General features: G+C 37.0%; 1 protein-coding gene and 1 long non-coding RNA gene across 4 annotated transcripts in view; both read right to left on the bottom strand.

The window, feature by feature from the left end:
• Positions 1–22,251, bottom strand: part of LOC136246426 (probable serine/threonine-protein kinase DDB_G0271682) — a 313,867-nt gene that overhangs the window by 55,963 nt on the left and 235,653 nt on the right. The window lies entirely within an intron of this gene.
• LOC136246394 (uncharacterized) lies at positions 3,393–5,004 on the bottom strand. Of its 3 annotated transcripts, none has more exons than XR_010696385.1 (7): positions 4,659–5,003; positions 4,501–4,612; positions 4,353–4,452; positions 4,064–4,303; positions 3,948–4,008; positions 3,835–3,893; positions 3,393–3,778 (listed from the first exon to the last, which is right to left on the bottom strand). It is a non-coding gene; the product is annotated as an uncharacterized lncRNA (long non-coding RNA). The 3 variants fall into 3 exon arrangements; XR_010696384.1 differs by having other exon boundaries at positions 3,954–4,008; positions 4,659–5,001; XR_010696383.1 differs by having other exon boundaries at positions 3,835–4,008; positions 4,659–5,004.

Below are 22,251 nucleotides of genomic sequence, written 5' to 3'. Positions count from 1 at the left end.
ACCTGGAAGTAAGATGAAATTAATAGATGTAGAATTTTCTGGAGATTAACAGATCCAAAATCCTCTAAAATTCCCCTTTAGGTAAAACAGATATGGATGAAAAAGAAAGTTATGAAGACGTTTGGGTGAGTGTGCCACTTAGGGAAGTGAGACTAGGTGAGAGACAGTGTTGTTAAGAGGTAGTACTCTAAAGAGCAATAGACTTTGTTTCTATAGATAGTTTTCTTACCTGTGAGCAGGATAGATGTTTAGTACACAACAGTAAACTTTCCTCTCAGTTCTAAGAGACTTAAGCTTTACCTAATGCAGGAATTGGATTTGCCTTCAGTTTTAAGCAATGATATAATAGTAATAATAAGTGTAATACTTACTGAGAGTAACCATTACCCCTCTCATGTTCAAGTAGTGGTCACACAGACTGAGGAAAGGGAAGAACTATCTTTGTAAGATTTCAATGAAATATTTCTTACAGTTATATTGTGCAATACAGAACATTATCACCAGCTCCAGAGAGAGAATTGTTAGTTTCAACTTTGGTGACAGATTCATCTAGGACAAAGCCAGATCAAGACAGTCAGGCTGCAATTTAATTAGATGACCATACTTCACAGGGAAGAGCAAGTAGAAAACATTTGGAGCAAGTTCTGAGCTTTATGAACACTGAGTTGGCAAACACACCGCTGCAGGAGGTGGTACATTTGAAGGAAGAACTATCAGCCCAGTAGGAGCATCTTTTAGAATCCTAGAGATGGAGAGAGCTAAAGTGACAGAATTGACTACTACGAATGAAGCCCTTCAAAAACAGATATCATGTTCACAGGTACAAGATCTAATGTAGGTGGTGAAAAAGGCAAGGGATAGAAATAAAGAACTTTGGCAAACACACTGCCAACAGAATTTAGTTCATCATAAACTGATGTTTGAGAAGGAGATGAAAATGAAACATTTATAAGATAGGCTACAGAAGATGGAAATAGAACTACGCAGTTAAATTGGAAGACTGACCATGTACTGTAGATGTAAACAGGGAAACGGGTATTACAAGTGTTAGTGCTACCCTATGTCTTCAAACACAAATAGTTGGAGGCTTGGTTTGACAAACAGTCAAAAACAACTCAGAACTGGATATTAATATCAGTCGGGGACAAGTACACTACAACCAATAACCCAATGGCAGCCAGTTGGAATGCTCAACTCAATAGAAAATACATGTATAGTAGTTCTTTGGTTACTAGTTCATGCACAATGTCAAACTTTTGGCTAAAACAAATACTCCAAAGGATAACAAGATGATATGGACCAGATACTATGTGGAAGGTGGCAGAGATTCGTGTTGTGTTGAAGTCAAAGTTAAGGGAGTACCAGTTACTACAGTAGTTTGATACACACAGGATCAGACTTAGCAATTATCTGTTGTGATTTACTTTATCACATTATTTCATCAGCTGGGTTGGGTTAGAGATAAACAAAAGCATGTACCATTGATTAAAAGCCCATAAACTTAGATGGAGAGATAGATGTAAATATTACGTTTGGTAAGAAAATATTGTGTGGTACTATGTACATTAAGTTAGTAGCACCTAACCAACTGTTGTTATCTGATGCAGTATGTAATAGGTTGGGTATAGTTGACTATCACCTTGATGTGCAAGCTGCACATAGAAGTTTGACTGCTTCAGCTGTAAAAGCACTGCTATAAAAGCATATAATGCTATAAAAGCACTATTCCCTGTGCATGTGAAGTTTGTACAGGCACTAGTAATAGCTGGTATACATACAGTTTTGATTAGACACACTTGTGAGATGTTATCCTTTCCATTGTAAGTTTCTTCACAAGGAGGATCTTCCTCCGCAGCAGATTCTTCTGTAGTTCCTTTGCAGTTTGTCTTCCAACAGAAGAAAAGGTGGGTTGTCTTGTTTATTCTTTTAGATTATGATTCACAGTGGCAGTTGAGTTTTCCATTTCCCCTGAGCCCCAAGGAAGCAACCTGTTAGGACAGTACTCTTCGCTGTTAGGAAGAAAGTGGCTGACAAATTGGAGAAGATGCTAAGAATTAGGGTGACAAAACCATCTTAGAGTCCATAGTCCAGTCCTGTTAAAAAGGGATGAAACACTTCAATTTTGTATTTACCAAATTTTATAACCAAGCCCGATGTATTCCCTTTACCAAAGATTAATGATCTCTTAAGATCCAAGTATTTTACAACTTTACATCTCGCCACTGGTTATTAGCAGATTAAGGGTCACAAATACAGCCAAGAGAAGACTGAATTCATCACCCAACAATTATACCAGTTCAAATGTGATGCCTTATGGGGTGCTGAATAGACTTGCGGTGTTCCAATATTGTATGCTGAGAGTGTTATATGGATTACAGTCTGGTTATAGTAAAAAATGTATCTGATTATTTGCATGTTGTGATAATTTTTTTTTAGATTTATTTTATAATATTGTTCACTTGAGGACTGTGTTTGATGATTGAGCCTTTGCCCTTGAGCCAGTTGGTTCCTGGGTACATTGACCATAAGCACTGGATTATGATTTTGAATATATAGATCATTAGAAGTAACTATCATATACACAACAATAATTCTAGATATGCACAATTGCTCTAAAAACAACATTTCAGTGAGCACAGAACATTTCACTATTGAATCTGATTAAAACTGCACTTTTGACTGCCAATTTCACTACAGTAGTACAAGTAATGTGAAAAGCACAGTTATGCTACAGCCTTCAGATTCACTGGACACCTCATTGAAGATTGTAGGGTCTCTTATAGAAGCAAAAGAGGATGGCTCTTCTGCAGTAGTGGTAGCCAATACTGGAGAGTCAGTTACAGAAAGGTATGGACTGAGGTCAAGTTGTTGGAGTAGAGTTTGTCATTGCTAAAGATGAAGACATACTTGTTGTCTGTGAATGGTCTCTAGTTGAGGAGGCAGTAAGCCCCTACTAGATCAAGTACACCTGTTTAATATCAGCCTACCATATGAGAAAATAGTGGAACAAATTAAGTGGAGTCTACAACAGATCAACAAGGTGCTGATGCAGTCTAACAAACTACTGTCAGAACAGCACCTACTTTAAGAAAATCTGTTATAGTACGTTCGCGTTGAGCTGAACCCTCAAAAACGATTAATAACTTACGATTGCTACATCGCATGGGGCTCCTGTATAGCTCAATACGTAGCGCTTCTCGATCCGCTAAAAATATATTAAAAGCGGTTCATTCGAATGTAAGACACTCCCGTTATGGCACTGTAAAGTTTCGCCATACATTTTCAATGGGGAAGCCTCTAAAGCGCGGCCCTTTGATGGTCATGTTGACACATGTTTGTGGCGAAGCCAGACGTCACATACCCGCCCTCAACACGCATGATTTCACCATCCCTTATGTAAGAGGCTGTAATACACTTTTACAAGAAAAATAAAACAGATGTTGTGTGTGTAAAACAGAGTTGCATAAGTAGAAGAGCTGGGGCCACTGTTGCACTGTATTTAGAAGATAAGTGGCCTGCTTATATTCAGGTAAAAACTTCTTCAGCCTCAAAAGAGAAAAAAACCATATAACAGCTCAAAATCCGTTATGTAGCATTGGTGTTCCTGCAAGTGAGCCAAACAACATGTATTTTACTTCACATTCACCACAGCTGACTATCGTCTTCTGTTCCCATTTAGTCAATTTGTCATTTTAATACTTTTCTCATCACTTCGCCACACATGTACACAGTTTTTCCAGCCAGCATTTTGTTTTTGAAGTTACATTCCCAAAAAACTCTAAAAGTTTCAACAAATGAAATAATACTGTTTGTATGAATTTGGGCTGATAGTACCTGTAGTGACTTCCAAACACTCCTGCACTGATTTAATATACAAGGGATGGTATGTTCAACTTCGGATAGCACAATAAAGCAATGATATTTTTTATTAAAGTGCACACACTTACACGTACTTCATCTGTATTTTTATGTACTTCACAGAGTTTAATCCCAGCTACCTGATGACTCCTGGGGAACAAAATCAAGTTATAACACCAATGCTGCAAATATCAAACAATCTTACATCAGATGAAGTAAGCCCAAAAGAAGACTTGGACCCGCTGCTGCTAGTGGACAATTCATTAATACCACCATCACCATCTTCACTATGACTGCTGATTTGGATGAGGAATTGCTCTAGAAGTTCTTCATTACCCAAGTCTCATCCAAATACACAACTGGTCTTCCTTCAGTTCTGTTGCACCTCGTTCGTCTTTAATATTTATGATACTGATGGACTATGCAGGGCTGCTCATAGCATACCCTGCATATAAGTGTAGTGAAATTAAAGCACAAACAGTTGCAATGCTAACCTCTTGTCATTAATCGTCTTGTACTTAAATCCCATATCACTCAACACTCTTTAAAGCAATGTTCTACCCCCAGAGAAAACACCATCATTCTTAAGTTGGCCTAAGACGGAGTAAGTGACAAAGTTCCAGGTTTCAAAATTTAACTTACCAAAATCTTTGAGAGCGATAGATTTCCTCCCTTCCGTACAATGAATGGATCTTGTCTGATAGTATCTGGGTTAAAACTGTCTGTATCAACAAGGACTCGTGGACATTTGTACCTGACGATAAAGAATTGAGCGGGCTTGTGCAAAGTGCATTTTGTACCTTTTCTTGGCGTAAATAAATCGCCTTTCTTGCGGTGCTCCATTCTAATGGATGTCCTTGAAATCCCTGCGTGGCGTAATGTATGCCAAAACCCAGCAAAGAAGGCATGATACAATGCCGGTGGCCTTCGAGATTCTCTCCGTGATGTTGATAGAAATTTTACATTTCTTCGCTTCTTGCTTAAAGTACTCCCATAGTTTCATAAGTAGATACTTCGTTTGGCTGTTTAACGTCTTCCCAAAAGGGTTTCGCTCCGCACTCGCTGACGGTACACTGGACGACATATTCTCAACAATTAAGTGCGCGCCCGTAACATGGGCTTACGAATAAATGCGTCATAAACATTATGTTTAAAGCCTTTGATCTTGTATGGCTTCTTAATCAACAACTCAGGATTCAGCTCAACGCGAACGTACTATAATGGAATATCATGACATATTTAGTCTAGAAGAGGATGAGAGAGGGGAGACTGACCTGATTGAATTTGAGATTAACACCAGTGATGAGGCCTCAAGGAAACAGCCTGTAAGAAGAACACCTTTTGCTGCCTGCCAAGAGATAGCAAATCAGCTAGAGAGGATGCAGAAATGTTACATGATCATACCATCTAAGAGCCCATGGTCCAGTCCTGTTGTCTTGGTCAGAAAAGGGATGGAACACTACGATATTGTGTAGATAACCGTATTCTTAATTCTGTTACCAAGCCAGACACATTCCCTTTACCAAGAAACAATGACCTTTTAGGTCAGTTGGAAGTGTTTACAACATTAGATCTTGCATCAGGGTATTGGCAAATTAAAGTTCATGAGAACAGCCAAGAGAAGACAGCATTCATTATGCACCAGGGATTCTATGAATTCAGAGTGATGTCGTTTGGTGTAATGAATGCACCTGCTGTGTTCCAGCATTTAATGCAGAGACTATTGCATGAAATACAGTCTGACAGTGGCAAAGAATTTGTATCAGTCAATTTGGATGATGTAATAGTCTTTTCAGAATCTTTGCATGATCATGTCGTTCACTTGAGAGCTGCAGGTGTTTAATTGTTTGAAGAGAGCAGGCTTGAAACTCAACCAAAAGAAATGCAAATTTGTTTGCGATGAAGTATATAGATTACTTGGCTCATCTGGTGACACCATCTGGATTGAAGCCAAATAACCAGAATTTGGATGCTGTAAAGCATTTCTCCACTCCCATTAACTTGAGGCAGTTGAGACAGTTCCTTGGGCTAACATCTCATTATTGTCGTTTTGTTATGGGTTAAGCCAAGTTTGCTCACCCGTTATAATTACTCAGTAAGAAGGGAGCACTTTTCCAATGGACAGCTGACTGTGAAGTAGCCTTTCAAAGTTTAAGGATCAGGTTATTAGCAGCACCAATGCTTGCCTATCCAGATTTCGATAAGGATTTCACACTAGAGAGTTATGCTAGCAAGCAAGGCTTGGGCGATACACTGTCACATTACCAAGATGATAAGAAATTAAATCCGGTAGCATATGGGTCATTCCATGTCAAATCACCGAGAAATTGTAATGTCACCTCTCGGATTTTGACGAAACTTGGTGTGTTGGTAGTACCTATGGTGCTCATCACCCATACCAATTTTTAGCCTCATACACCACATAGTTTCTGATTTATGACCACAAATATTGTGAATATTTCATGAAAAAATGGTTTGTCTTAAGCTACAAAATCAACTGTAGCTCACCACTGTGTTAATATTTTAAAATAAAAATTTCAGCAATTAAAGACTGTTAATTGATATGATATGTTAGGTGATTATGTCACCTAGGTGATTGATATGTTAGGTGATTGATATGTTAGGTGATTATGTCACCTGGGTGATTGATATGTTAGGTGATTATGTCACCTACATGACAAATCATAAAAAAACAAAACAAAAAAATAAATATATAAACATCAGAGGGGGTTTCAGCTGAAGCATTGCAACCACCCTTGTATCCACCACTGAATTGGGAGCCACAATTTGTAGCTGATCATATCAATGGCTTTATTGCAAAATCATATAGGAGAGTCATGGAACACAGCACAACTACCAAAATAACCACCACCAGTGGATGCCTGTTGACAAGTGAACAATATCAACTTAAAACAATTGGCTGATTGTTTGTGGTTCTTTATTTAACAACCGACATTAAACATTACAAACATACTACGATATACAACTGACACAATTACAAGTCACACATTTCACAAAGCTGTACAATAAACACATCATCATCAATGTGTACAAATGTTATGCACATACAGTAACAACATTATTAATTGAATGAAGATTACTTATGATAACTTACAGACTATGCATCCATCAAATTTGATGAAATGAACATGAAATAAAGAAGTATATATAAAGTAACAAAAGTAGCTCAAAGAACACATCACACACATAGACATAATCAATGTGTACACATGTTATGCACATACAATAATAACATTATTAATTGAATCAAGATTACTTATGATAACTTACAATCTATGCATCCATCAAATTTGATGAAATCAACATGAAATAAAGAAGTATATACAAAGTAACAAAAGTAGTTCAAAGAACAAATCACATACATAGACATAATCAATGTGTACACATGTGATATTCACAATAACAATATACTGTACCTATAGGATCACAACAAACAAACAAATTAAACATGTATTCGTCTATTTAGTCACTGGTACAAACAAGGTAATTTTGATATGAAGTACAACATTTAAGGCTGTAACAATTTCAAATGCATGCAACTCTTATACCACTACAAAAAGGTACAGCATATTCACTGCCACAAGAGAACAATATAAGGACACAAATTAAAGTTAAACTAGTGCAGGGATTGAATTACAAACTTACATTAAATCATTAATTTGGAAATTAACTAAGGTTACAGTGAAAAAAAAGTAGCAAAATAAGGATGGCAGCTTTTACAACATAACTGTGATGGAAAAACCCTATATTGGCATTTTACTACAATCTATTCAATGCCAATTTTTCCATTTTTCCTACATATGTTTAGCTATAGTGAAATAGCTACCATCGTTCATGTAATTGTCAGCATTTTTCGTTACCTTTATAATGGAACCTACTTCATTTTTAATTGATAATTGCAATAGTTCACTTAATTTGCTACACCATAGCTATGTTATACATCTTTGGCTGTGATGGCTTCATTAGAGTATCTCAATCTCCATGACTATCTTAAGTGGGTTATATAATACATTAAGGGGTGTGGTTTGTCATGTTTAGTTTTCTACAGCAAAACTGTAGCTCATTGTAGTTAGGTTATTAAGGGGTGTCATGGAGTGTTCTTCACTTATAGTCCCTAAAGTGCTTCAAATAGTCTAAACATACTCCTCTTAGGAAAGTATCAATGTGGAGAATTAATGTCATGGTATGGTTTCCTTGCATGAGGAAGAACATTTCAGTGAAGATAAAAGGAAAAGCAAAAAGCAGAATACAGACAATTGTTGGAATTAGTAAAGCCACGTGCCATAGCGAGTTTCATACTGAGACTCAAAAATGGTGGCTATGTTTGGCCATTAGTCTTGCATATTCAGGCAGACAGGGAGGTGGTTGGGCAGATCCAGGCAGGCAGGAACGTTGGCTGGCAGGCAGGTAGACCTATATTCCAATTTGGTGACTTTTATGTAATTTTTATATAGTCAATGTTGATTTGGCCATTTATGAGCATTTTAATGCTGGAATATACTAACACTCTATTCCATAAAAGCGATTTTCATCATAAATTGTGCTTCTATGATGATTTTAAAATGCAGCATTTTGTGCATATAGTCCGTCATTTTCTATTAAACAGCACTACTGTACTGTTTTTGATACATCCAGCTAGTAAAATCCTTCCATGCACTCTGAACAATTATCAACACCTAAATGAACTGGCTGTGTCAAGATATTATGGTAGTGGCTCCAGTGAGTGGTTATTGACAGGAAGAATGAAAATGCAATTTTGATGCATTGGTTTCTCCTATCTCTTAATTTCAACATTTTCAAATATTAATTTTTAGTTCAATTAGCAATCATAGAAGTTAAAAGTAGGGAAACAAGAGAGGTCACCTACGTACATTAAATGAAGATATACTAGTGGAGATTAAATCCTTCCTTCAGTCTATACCCACAGCTGAACTAGGGATTGTATGTGTACACAACCCCTCTTGTTTCACTACTTTTGATTTCTATGATCCCTAATCGAACTTAAAATTCCTAATATACCTGTTAGTTAATTTTATTTGTAACATTATTATGACTGGTGAGCATGCACATAATGCATTAGAAAAAAGAATGGTGTCAGGATTATTGTTTTCATTTGAATGCATGCACAACTACAGTGTATCAATTATATACTAAAATACTCCAGTAGCCATTAAGCTTTATTTTCAGCAATGCTCAACCCATTACACAGCATTACAAATGAAGAACATATAATGAGAAGGAACTCCACAATCAATTCAGTCACAGTCGAAAACTGGGACAATTCCCACTACCAGGCTGAAGTGATGTAGAGTAGTGAAAAATCAAGTTTGTAGCCTTTGCCATTATTGAGTCATGCATCAGTCAGTAAGGAATTCATGCAGTCAGTAAAAAATTCCACTAAATGTTTTAATTTTTGTATATATAACCTATTGGAAGCATTTAAGGTCATACTGAAAACACTTTTGGGTTTGGTTGTATCTAACCGATACTGCCAAGGCACCATGGAGATATTGCGAGGCTTGTTTTAGGGTTATATGTTTGGTGAGAAAAGTCCAAACCTTCATGTTACCAAATATACAGTACGGTGATTGATAATTCCTAGCACACTGGAATTTACATTTTCATTTTCAAAGCGGTTGCAATAGCCATGATTTTTTGTACTAATAGCCATGTTCAACTAACTTAATCTCTGAAGCTGTTATTAGCTCAATAACAATTGAAACTGCCCATTTAATACATGGTGCTACATATCAACACACCAACAGGAGTACTCTTCTAAATTCAAATTTTAAACAATCAAGCTTTGTTAACACCGCTTTATATGTATAGTACCTGCAATTCTAAAGACCTGTAAGTCATTATTGCATACTTGTGGCTGGTACTGCATAATATCATAATACAACGCAATTATATATGTGACTGGTTAAGCAAAATCCTGCTACATTTTCCAAACTATTTGTGACCAGATCTGGCAAAACCCTGGCTTAAGGGTGCGCTGTACAGCTTACGTAAGGCTTCCGCAATCACATGGTGAAACAAGTTATCTTTTACGTTGATGGAAATATTATGGTCATTAATTAGTCTGTGGCTTATTACTGAATTTTTAGCACCTGTGTGTTAGGTAACAGGCACGCCTCTTGCTATTCTACATCCTTATGTTTAAAATATAACTAGTCTGTCATTTTTCACCCAAAAGGCATGAAAATTTTGGATGAGTTACTGTAGTAATTTTGCTAAAAAAGAGCGTTTGCAGTTTTCGATAGCAACTTCGGGTGACAAATAGCATGGAAGTGAAAGGAAAGATTGGCGGCAGTGTCAAACCGGAAGTTGAGTATCTGATGATTGAGAAGCTAAAAGACAAAAATAAAAACACACAATAGTTTGTACTGTTTTGTATAGTGTATCATGAAAGTATCACGGCTCTAGTGTGTAAACTGTAAGACTAGTTCTAGTTTAAAAGGAAAAATTATAACTCGCATTCTACAGCAAATTAGCAGTTGGGTTTGGACTAAAGTGTGCTCTAGTGTTAGCTTATATCCAGTAAGAAAGTACAGTATATTTGCCCAAACCATTTGTGAGTTATGGTAATTTCATGGGAGCCGTACATGATCTGTACAGAGCACCCTTAATGGTACATTTTTACTTATAATCTACATAGCCAAAAGTATGCTCTGGTGAAATTTTGACCTCATATGCAAATAAAATTTGGAGTTACAAGTAGCAACAACAGAAAGATTAATTTGCACAGAAAGCATAGAGAAAACAATTACAGGCACTTAAAAGAATGGTTGCAACTTATTCATGCAAAGATATACAGAGTTACAACTCGCACTATCATGTTTGCCATGGAGAAGGGAATTCATTGCCGGGTAGGTTTTTATTATATGCGACTGGGCCTGCTAAAATAGGGAATGTGGGCAAAAAATACACCCCAACATGTAACGTCTCATATCTCAGTATTGGGATGGAATATTTTATTTTGTAACTTGTACTTTAAAGTCAACTAAATCTTTAATACATGCTGAAAATTTCATGGCCAAGCAGTAATGGAATACAAAGTTATGACGAATCAAAGTTTGAAAAAGTAGGCAATTTTTATGTGCCCACATGCCTTATTTTTGCAGGCCCAGTCACATATAACCTTTCTTCACTGCATACAGAGATGAAATCAGTGGAGAAAGATAAATTGCATATGATTGCTTTGATGTGATGCAAACAAATGTCAATAATTCATGTATCCATTGGTCTACTACAATGAAACAAAGATTTTAGAACTTTTCTTGATTAGATGAATACATTGATATCCAATTTTTATAGTTAGATCCTTTCATCACAAAGAAAAATGTATGTAAAAAATTACAGAATTTTTATTTGAAACATGCAAGTATTTTACCCATTGTTTATTAGTCCAGTTATTGAAGGTAAAAAAATGGCCATACCTGGAAGTAAGATGAAATTAATAGATGCAGAATTTTCTGGAGATTAACACATCCAAAATCCTCTAAAGTTCCCTTTGGGTAAAAAAGTTATGGATGAAAAAGAAAGTTATGAAGAAGTTTGGGGCCTTGACTGAGTGTGCCACTTATAGAGAAGTAAGGCTAGGTGAGAGACAATGTAGTTAAGAGGTAGTACTCTAAAGAGCAATAGACTTTGTTTCTATAGATAGCATTCTTGCCTGTGAGCAGGATAGATGTTTAGTATACAACAGTAAACTTTCCTCTCAGTTCTAAGAGACTTAAGCTTTTCCTAATGCAGGAATTGGATTTGCCTTCAATTTTAAGCAATGATATAATAGTAACAATAAGTGTAATACTTACTGAGAGTAACCATTACCCCTCTGATGTCCAAGTAGTGGCCACACAGACTGAGGAAGGGGAACAACCACAACATATTTCATACACAAATACTGACTGTATTTATTCGTCTATGTTTTGTTGTTGGAACTAATAGTCCACAAATTCTACCTTGGCTCAAACAAAAATAGACCACAGCACTGAATAGTGAATAACATTAGAGTCATTTGTAGATTTGAGTTTCGTTTTGTCTCGTTATAGGGAGTTTTATAAAATAGTTGTTCCAATACTGAATAAAGACAGGGTTAGAATATGTAGTATTGGAACACTATTTTTGCTGTGAACTATCTTTGTAAGATTTCAATGAAATATTTCTTACAGTTATATTGTGCAATACAGAACATCATAACCAGCTCCAGAGAGAGAACTATCAGTTTCAACTTTGGTGACAGGTTCATCTAGGACAATGCCAGATCAAGACAGTAAGGCTTTAAATGAATTAGATGACCATATTTCACAGGGAAAAGCAAGTAGAAAACATTTGGAGTAAGTTCTGAGCTTAATGAACACTGAGTTGGCAAACACACGGCTGAAGGAGGTGGCACATTTGAAGAAAGAACTATCAGCACAGCAGGAGTATCTTTTAGAATCCTAGAGATGGCCAGAATTGACTACTAAGAATGAAGCCCTCCAAGAACAGTTATCATGTCCACAGGTACAAGATCTCAAGCATGCAGGTGGTGAAAATGGCAAGGGATAGAAATAAAGAACTTTGGCAAACAAACTGCCAACAGAATTTAGCTCACCATAACCTGATGCTTGAGAAGGAGATGAAAATGAAACATTTATAAGATAGACTACAACAGATGGAAATAGAACTACGTATACAGTAGTTAAATTGGAAGACTGACCATGTAGATGCAAATAGACAAACATACAGGTATTACAAGAGTTAGTGCTACCCCATTTCTTCAATCAAATAGTTGGAGGCTTGAAGCAAGCAAGTTTGACAAACAACTCAGAGAGCTGGATATTTGTGACCGGATCTGCAAAAACAGGACATAATCGCTTTTTTTTTCGAATTCCTGTTTATTAAATATTTACAATCTACTTAGCCAAGTGTACCCACTGGCAAAGTTTCAGCTTCATATGGCAATAACTGTGGGAGTTACAGCCCTACAAAGTAGCAACAACAGAAAAATCAATTTGTACAGCAAGTATAGGGAAGATAAATTACAGGCGCTTACAAAAACGGTTGTAACTTACCAACAGATTGAGGTAACGGAGCTAAAATTTTCACCATAGTGTTTGCCATGAACAGGGGAATCAATTACTGGGTAAGTTTTTCCTATACTTCCCTTCTTCACTGCATACAAAGGTGAAATTCGTGAAGAAAATCGATTTTAAAAAAAACGATCACTTCGCATGACGTAAACAAACGCTCGTAACTTACGTATCCTTGGGTCTACTGCAACAAAACAAAGATATTCCAACTCCTCTTGAGCAGGCGAATATGTTGTTATCCAGGTTTGTATTGTTAGTCCCTTCCTTCACTAAGAAAGAGGGATTTAAAATTTTACGGAATTTTTCAATAATACGCAAGTATTTCGCCCAGTGTATTCAATGCTTTATGCTATAATTTAGGCTTGTGTGATTATGTCCTTTTTTCACAGATCCGCGGTCACATTTATATCAGTTGTGAAATTGGGAACAGATACACTACAACCAATAACCCAATGACAGTCAGCTGGGATGTTCAGCTCAATAGAAAATACACAATGTCAAACTTTTGGCTAAGATACAAAAAACAGAAACACTCCAAAAGATAACAAGATGATATGGACCAGATCCTATGTGGAAGGTGGCAGAGATTTGTGTTGTGTTGAAGTCAAAGTTGAGGGAGTACCAGTTACCGTGTTTTTCAGGTTTCTTGCGAAAATCAAAGCATAAACGTGATCAAACACATGAGCTGTAATTCAAATATCTCGAACTTACAAGGCATTTAAAGTGAATATTCGCACCTTTTGCCGATCATTGTACACGTTCAAGTATTGCTAGTATGCTGCAAGTTATGTAAGCCTTGCTAGTTCGAAGCACGGATCACGTGTTTGATCACGTTAATGATTAGATTTTCGCCAGAAATCTGAAAAACATGGTACTAGTTTGATACACACAGGATCAGACATAACAATTATCTGTTGTGATTTTATCACATTATATTCATCAGCTGGGTTGAAGTCCAGTAAGGTCAGACTTGATAAACAAAAGTATGCACCTATGATTCAAAGCCCATAAACTTAGAAGGAGATATAGATGAGAATATTACTTTTGGTAAGAAAACAGGTGGGGTCTATTCTACGGAACGGAACAGAATGATGGACTAAACCACGGAACGGAACGCTTTCTCAAATGGAAGCTTGCAACTTACCATTGCTGAAACTGCCCTTACAAGTTATCAGTGGCACCTCCAGCCGAGTCCAGCGGGTGATTAAAATTAGTATAAGATAGAAACAATCAAAGGATTGATTGTGGGTTCTTGTTGGTTGTCATTTGTAACGAAGTACTAATTGTGTGATCAGCCGTCTCAGTGATGTTCATCCATGGTTTATCTATGGATATATCAAGAAGGACACTTGTTCTTACTAGTATGTGAGCTGTTTTGCTTATTTTGACTTTAGAAAAACAAACGGGGCTGGCTTTTCAAGTTATACTGAATGCAGCTATACTAAATACCTTAGGATTAATAAATACCTTAGGATTAAGGAAGAAAATCCATCCCTCCTGGAGGAAGACTGAGTGTGGCCCCGACTAGACATTGGGTGACCTGCAGTTCGATTCCTGGAGTTGGAGGGATTTTTTCCTTACTTTGGCCCCTTTTCTGTTACACCTTTCCAGCTACTGTATAAGTCATTAAGTCTAAGTCCTTGAAACTAGGTTAGGTAATCCTAAGGCTGCAGTACATGTTGTTGTAGACCTTCAGTGCTGGTCACTGTAAAGTGTTAATAATAATAATAATAATAATAAAAATAAAGCAAGCAGGAAGACACTGGTGACAGGAAAGAGCTAGCTGAATTAAAACTTGACAAATTTTGTGCAGTGTGTGAGGAGCAAATATTTTGGCAGACACCGCAAGGAGGCTATATATTCTGCAAACATTATTAAAGTGCATGTAGGGAGTTATTAACAGCTGGTGCAGTGGACTGATGCCAGACATACAGTATTCAGTATTGAGCTGATTTTTCTGTTGCACAAATTCAAGGATGAGTCTGACTGCCATAGCCATGAATCAGGCTAAATGCCAAAACTCCAAGATCAACCAGATTTCAATTATACCTTCCATACATGTGAAATCATGCCCATATCCACAAGGGAAATGTGATTTGGACTAAGATGTATATATGTGTGATTTCAGTGTATTTAGTCAGACCAGAAATAGAATGCTCACATTAATCACATACCACCTAAGAATCCTAGGTGTAACATTTCACATACTTCACTTCATACAAGACAGGTTAAATTCGTTCATCTACTTTCAAGTGATTCCCAGTCCAGCTGGTCCATGAAATTACAGTGGGATCACATGTGTTTGTTACAAAGCAGGCTGCTCTGTGTTGGATAGTTGAGATATCAAGGTAGACTGCCAATATTGTGGCATATTTAAGTGGAGGGCAAATGAATACAATATAATGCTTGATTATTTACTATACAAATTATTCACAATGAAATTGATATCCCATTTTGATAATGATTAACTGTACCTCCACTTCGCAACATATTCAAGAACAAGAAATTACCACCCTTTTAATCCCCAACCACTGTCATCAATCAAGACCTCACCAGTCTTTGTTTTTTCCATTTATGATTTTGCTTTGGAACAATTTATCTAAAGGCACTAATTCATATCAAGTATTTAAATCTATATAATTCACCTTATTGTAATTGTACTATTATAATTTTATTGATTTTTCTGTATGCTTTCTTCATTTTCCTTTGAAGTTGTACAGTATAGGTAAACAAAAATATATTTTCTCTCCCATCTTATGCTACGATTTCTATTGACTGAGAAAAATTTAATTACTTGTATAGCTACAGGCTCAAAATTGAGAAAATAAAAAGAAAGTAAATTACTGTATAACCAGTCAGTTTGCTTTAGGATATTTAATGTCTCCAACCACAACCAAAATTTGATGAATCCATGCATTTCATCACTGGTCGTCTGAACATTCCATAAGTGATGCCTCCTCAATCAACCATTTAATTACTCTGTTTATTAGACTGAATCAGAAGTCATGCCTTTTCTTGTCACCATAACTTTCTAGTTAATTTCTCTGTGGACACTATGTTCTGAAACTGAAGAAATTGAGTGGTCTTTTATCTTGTCAAGATCAGCAGAAACAATTGATACCAATCAGCTTCTGTATTTCAGTAACAAAACTTGCCTTGGTCATGCAATAAATGAATTGAATGGACCTGCTTGATTTATCAGGTAGGAGAATAATCACTGCATGAGACAGCTATTAATATTTTATTACTATCCTATTCCATTTTCCAGGAGGTTTCACTAATAAAATGCAATACCAGTGATGATAGCCAAACTGCAAGTTTTGATTCAGAAAGCATTCCAATCCTGGATTCAACCATGAGATAGCGGCTGGCATTAGTCCACTGCACTGTTAATGAATCATTGATATTAACACAATATAGCTTCCTTGTGGTATCTGAATGTCACACACTGCACAAAATTCCTGCTTAGACTGAGTTGATTCAGTTTGTCATCATACTTATTTCCTATGGTGTAGTGTAGCTCCCAGACTGTGCATTCTAAAGTCAAAGTAAGCAAAAAAACAACTCTCATACTAGTAAAAACAAGTCATGCATTAAGTTCCCTACTTGATACATCTCAAAATGAACACACTGAGTCAGCTTAGTACTTCGTTACTAATGACAAGCAACAAGAACCCACAATCGATCCTTAAATTGTTTCTATCTTTCTTGGGGTACGTTTAATTACCTGCTGGAGGTGTCACCAAGAACTTCTACAGCAATGGTAAGCTGCAAACTTCAATTTGAGAAAGCATTCCATTCCGTCGTTTAGTCCATCATTACGTTCCGTTCCTTTCCGTAGAATAGACCCCACCAAGAAAATATTGTATGGTACTTTGTACATTAAGTTAGTAGCACCTGACCAACTGCAGTTATCCGATGCAGTACAGGTATGTCATAGGTTGGTTATAGTTGACTATCACCTTGATGTGCAAGCTGCACATAGAAGCTTGACTGCTTCAGCTTTTGGTCCAAGTGGAGGAAACATTTTTCCACAGGCAGGAAGCAAGAAGACAGAGGTGGGATTGGTCCTAACAAGAAACTCTAGAATTTGTAAAGAACGTTCAAATAAATATAATGCTTTAAAAGCACTGTACCCTGTGCATGTGAAGTTTGTACAGACACTGTTGCAGAAGTAATAGCTGATATGCATATAGTTTTGATTAGAAACACTTGTGAGATGTTGCCCTTTCCATTGTAAGTTTCTTCACAAGGCTTCTAGGCAGATGTTTCTGTAGTTCCTTTGCAGTTCGTCTTCCCAAGAGTAGAAAAAGTGGGTTATATTGTTTATTCTTCTAGATTATGATCCACAGTGGCAGTTGAGTGTTCCATTTCCTCTGAGCCCCCAAGGAAGCAACCTGTTAGGAGAGTACCCTTCGCTGTTAGAAAGGAAGCGGCTGACAAATTGGAGAAGATGCTAACAATTAGGGTGACAAAACCATCTTAGAGTCCATAGCCAAGTCCTGTTTTTAAAAAGGGATGGAACACTCCAATTTTTTTGTGTACCAAATTTTATAACCAACCCAGATGTATTCCCTTTAACAAGGGTTAATCATCTCTTAAGATCCAAGTATTTATAACTTTACATCTCGCGACTGGTTATTAGCAGGACTGAATTTATCACCCAACAATTATACCAGTTTAAATGTGATGCTTATGGGGTGATGAATGGACTTGCAGTGTTCCAACATTGTATGCTGAGAGTGTTATATGGATTATAGTCTGGTTATAGTAAAAAAAAATTGAATCTGATTATTCAGATGTTGTGATAATTTTTTCAGAGTCATTTCCATGTTATTCACTTGAGAACTGTGTTTGATGCAGGCTTGAACCTCAATACACACAAAAGCAAGTTTGTTTGTGAAGAAGTAGAATAATTATTTGGGTCATCTGGTCACACAAGCTGAATTAAACTACAGGAACCTGGATGCTCTAAAGTGCTTCCCTACACCTGATAATTTGAGATTTTTACAACAGTTCTTGGTACTTACTGTACATCCCACTATCAGTGTTATATCAAGGATTACACTATGATTGCTCATCCACTATAAAATGAGCAATGTTTAATTGGACTGCTGATAGTGAAGTATAGTATTTGAATGTTTGTGAAGTCAGTCATTAACAGCACCTGTACTAGTCTGTCCTGATTTGAACAAGGATTTTACACTAGAAACTGACACTTGCAAGCAGGGTTTGGGAGCAATACTATCACTGTATCAAGAAGATAAGAAAATACATCCAGTCGCCTGCTCTGTCTCTGCATGCTGCTGAATTCAATTATTTTATAGCCAAATTGGAAATGCTAGCAGCACTATGGGAAACTGCTAAGACAAATTGTGACCATCATAACACACAATGCTGCTATTAAAGCCATATTAGACTCACCAAACCTGCCAGAGCAACATGCAAGGTGATGGACCAAAATCTCAAAATGTAGTCTACCCCTGTGGACCAGATTATTGGAGCAGATATTGATGAATTGCCATGAATAGCTAATGGCTATAGATATGCTATTGAGTTCCAGAATTTTTTAAAAAGTGGCCATTAGTCTTTGCCACTCCAGATCAGAGGATTGCTAAGCTTCCTACTCAAGAGATAGTACCCATGTTTGGGTACCACAATAATTGTGACTGGATTTGCAAAAGGGTACCTTTTTCACACACAAAATTTGACCCATTTTTTGAACTTTGATTAAACTTTTTGATCATTTCGTATAATTGGCTGAAATTTTCCATGAGTGTAGCTACAGTATTTGGCTGCAGTTTGATACTAAGAGCAAGTTAATCAGTGTATGGAGCCAAGTATTACATCATTTTGTTTGCTGGTATGTAAAATGTGTGGAAAAGGTACCTTTCGCAAATCCGGTCACAATTGTTGTACATAACAGGGTCTCTATCCCATTTAATTCACATTTTAAGTTCTCTAACAATTGTATAAATTCTCCATTCCTTTGGAACTTACTACCTGCAGAAATTTTTAAAATCAGCTTCTTTCTGGTTCGTACTTCATCGTATTCTGTTTAACTAACTGACCTCATTTATTTTGTCTTGTTCTTGTATAGATATTTTTGTGTGTCATATTCTGTTGTAAGTTTATTTATGGTTGTTTTTGTGCTTGTTCTTTTATGTATGTCTCTGTAAAGGGAGCACGTTTGTAGACTTTGCTTTTTGTGAGTGTTAAGTTTCTATATTCAACACACACCCTGTACAAGATATGATAACAAATTGTGCCCCAGTGTAGAATGTCATGTACTTGAGCTATAGCAAGGTACGACCGACAGATATGTAGGCCATCATCTTAAGTCCTATAAACAAGAGGTGGAAGATTTGGACCAGTTACAGGTATGAGGATTACATTTGCTACCACACACCCAGTGTGCAGGCCTTTTGCTAAATTGCTTCCAGTTGAGCAGTGTCTCTGGCAGAATATAAATACCATACATTAGCAGCGTATTCCAATAAGGGCCTAACAAGGCAATTGCAGCATTAACAGTAGGTGGACTTGCAAAAAGAGTGTGTCTTAAAAAGTTGAGAGAGTGGGAGGCTATTGCTGATATGTGTTTAACATGATCACTCCATTAATGAGAATTAATCCCCAAGTACACTGTACCAAACTACTGATTTAGATGGAATTGGTTGGTAATAAAGATGGTATTTACAAGTCGGTGGAGATCGCTTAAAAGATTCAATTTGAGTTGCTATAACTGTGACCATTGATAAATTTTGGTCAAGTCTTCTTGAAGTAAGGCTTCATCACGAGTTGTAACAATTTGCTTGTATAGGGCAATGTCATTAGCAAATAACTTAACAGTACTATTAGAAATAATATGGTGGATTTCAACAATATAAAGTAAAAGTAACAGGGGCCCAAGAGCAGAGCCTTGAGGGACACCTGAACAAACAGGAAGCCATTCTGAGAAGCTACCATTAACAACTCCTTGATAGTGATTAGTTAGAAATGAGTTAAATCAACAGAGTAGATTTCTCTAGATACCAAGACATTCAAGCTTAAACATGGGTGACAATGTGGAACTGAGTCAAATGCCTCCAACAATACACAGTGAACTGAGTTCCATCCTTCAAGGAAAAATGTCCAGTCATTAGTTGCTGAAGTAAAAGAATGACAGTTGAGCGTTTATGGCGAAAGCCATGTTGGGAATCAGTAATAAGATGTTTAGATATGTGTACTCTTAATTGCTATATATACAATACATCAAGCGGTGTGTCATGGTCTATATATGCAATTATTAAAATACTATTTGGCTATAATGGTATCATAGAGTACAGTAGTATTATATATTATGGATCATGAAGGTTTGGGCTTTTGTGGCCAAAAATATCACCCTAAAACCAGCCTCAAAATACCTTCATGACACTTTGGAAGTAATGTTTAGGTATAACCAAGTCCAAAAGTACCCTCAGTATGACCTGAAGTGCTTCAAAAATGTTGATATGAATTTTAATATTTAATGGCATTTTTTACTACCTGACTGACTGACTGACTGACTGACTGACTGACTGACTGACTGACTGACTGACTGACTGACTGACTGACTGACTGACTGACTGACTGACTGACTGACTGACTGACTGACTAATTAACTAACTAAATTCATTGAGAAAACCATAACTCGATAACGGCTAAGGATATATACAGGCTTGACTTTTTCATTGTTTGATATCTCTTCAGCCTCACAGGTGTCGTTTGGCATACTGCAGTACGTACAATGCACACATCATGGACTTCACTTTGTCCTCCTTTGTGTACCATTACAGCCAAGGTGTTGATTCATAGTAGGAGGATGGCTTCTCTATGCTTGTAACAGGAATCATCCATATTTTCCATGTAGACTGGAGTGATTGCAGAGGCGCTTCTCCTACTGTTCTTTGCTTGTAACATTGTGTAATGAGCTGAACATAGCTGAAAGCAAAGCATAACGGCCACATCAGTTAATTGATAATTGTGGTGCATGAATCATCTATATTTTTTTGCACTGACTGGATTGATTGCAGAGGCACTTCTACTGTTCTTCATTTGTAGCACTGTATAACAGGCTGAGCATAGCTGAAAGTAAAGTGTAATGGCCACTTCACTTTCTGGTCAGGATAGTTGGAGCACATTCAGTGGAAGACACTAACTCAGGTACCACTCTTTCTTATGATGTGATATGTGCAGGTTCACCTGTTATAATAACATTACAAACAAACAATAATTGTGAGCATGTGGAACGGCAAGGATACTGAAATACCTTCATTTGAGTGCTTCTTGTGGCAACACTCTTCAATTTGTGGTTCCTAAAACAACACTGAAAGACAGACTTAGGGATAGAGTCACTAAGTCAGGGCCAAAACAGTACTTAAATAATGAGGAAGAGAAGGAGTTGGCTGAGTTTCTGAAAGATTCTGCTGCTGTTGGTTATGGAAAGACTAGGTTAGGTTTGAAGTTATGAACATACATAGTAGAACGTTAAATTCACCTGCTCAGATCTACAACATTGATGAAACTGGCATCCCTATAGACCCAAAGGCACCAAATGTTGTTACAAAGACAAGGACTAGGAAGGTGCGATATAGATCTACAGGGAGGAAAGGTCAAATTACAGTTGTTGCATGTGTGAGTGATGCAGGACAGGTGTTACCACCAACAGTGTTGTTTGATGCAAAGAAAGTATCCCATGCTTGAACAAGTGGGGAAATTCCAGGTTGCAGTGATAAAAGGTGGATAAACATAGATTTTTTTGAGTCTTGAGTGAGTGACCACTTTATCAAGCATGCAGTAGGTGCCCGACCATTATTGTTACTGTTAGATGGGTGTAGTACCCATCACCAACCTGAAGTTGTCCGCCTCGCAAGATCTAAACAGATAATAATGTTGTGCTTGCCACTGCACATTACACACAAGGCACAGCCTTTGGATTGCACAGTATTTGCACCATTAAAGTCACAATGGAGAACAGTATGCAATGAGTTTCTCCAACATAATCCCGGTAGAGTAATTACCAAGTTTACTTTTAATTTACTTTTTTCAAAGGCTTGGTTGCAGTCTGTTGTACCTGCTATTATCATGGCGGGTTTTAAGTCTTCTGGAGTATATCCTTTCAATTCTTCAGCTATAAAAGTTCCATCCTTACAATCAGGAAGCAGTAATACAGCAGTGGAAGGCAAGCCACCTTGCAGTGATGATGAAGGGTCACATGCTACTGAGATTTCTAGCACATACAATGATGTGCCTGTGGACACAGATGCAGAACCTAGTG

The sequence above is a fragment of the Dysidea avara genome, chromosome 2 (genome assembly GCF_963678975.1).
Source record: "Dysidea avara chromosome 2, odDysAvar1.4, whole genome shotgun sequence".
Classification (NCBI taxonomy): domain Eukaryota; kingdom Metazoa; phylum Porifera; class Demospongiae; order Dictyoceratida; family Dysideidae; genus Dysidea; species Dysidea avara.
This window is presented reverse-complemented; position numbering and strand designations above follow the sequence as displayed.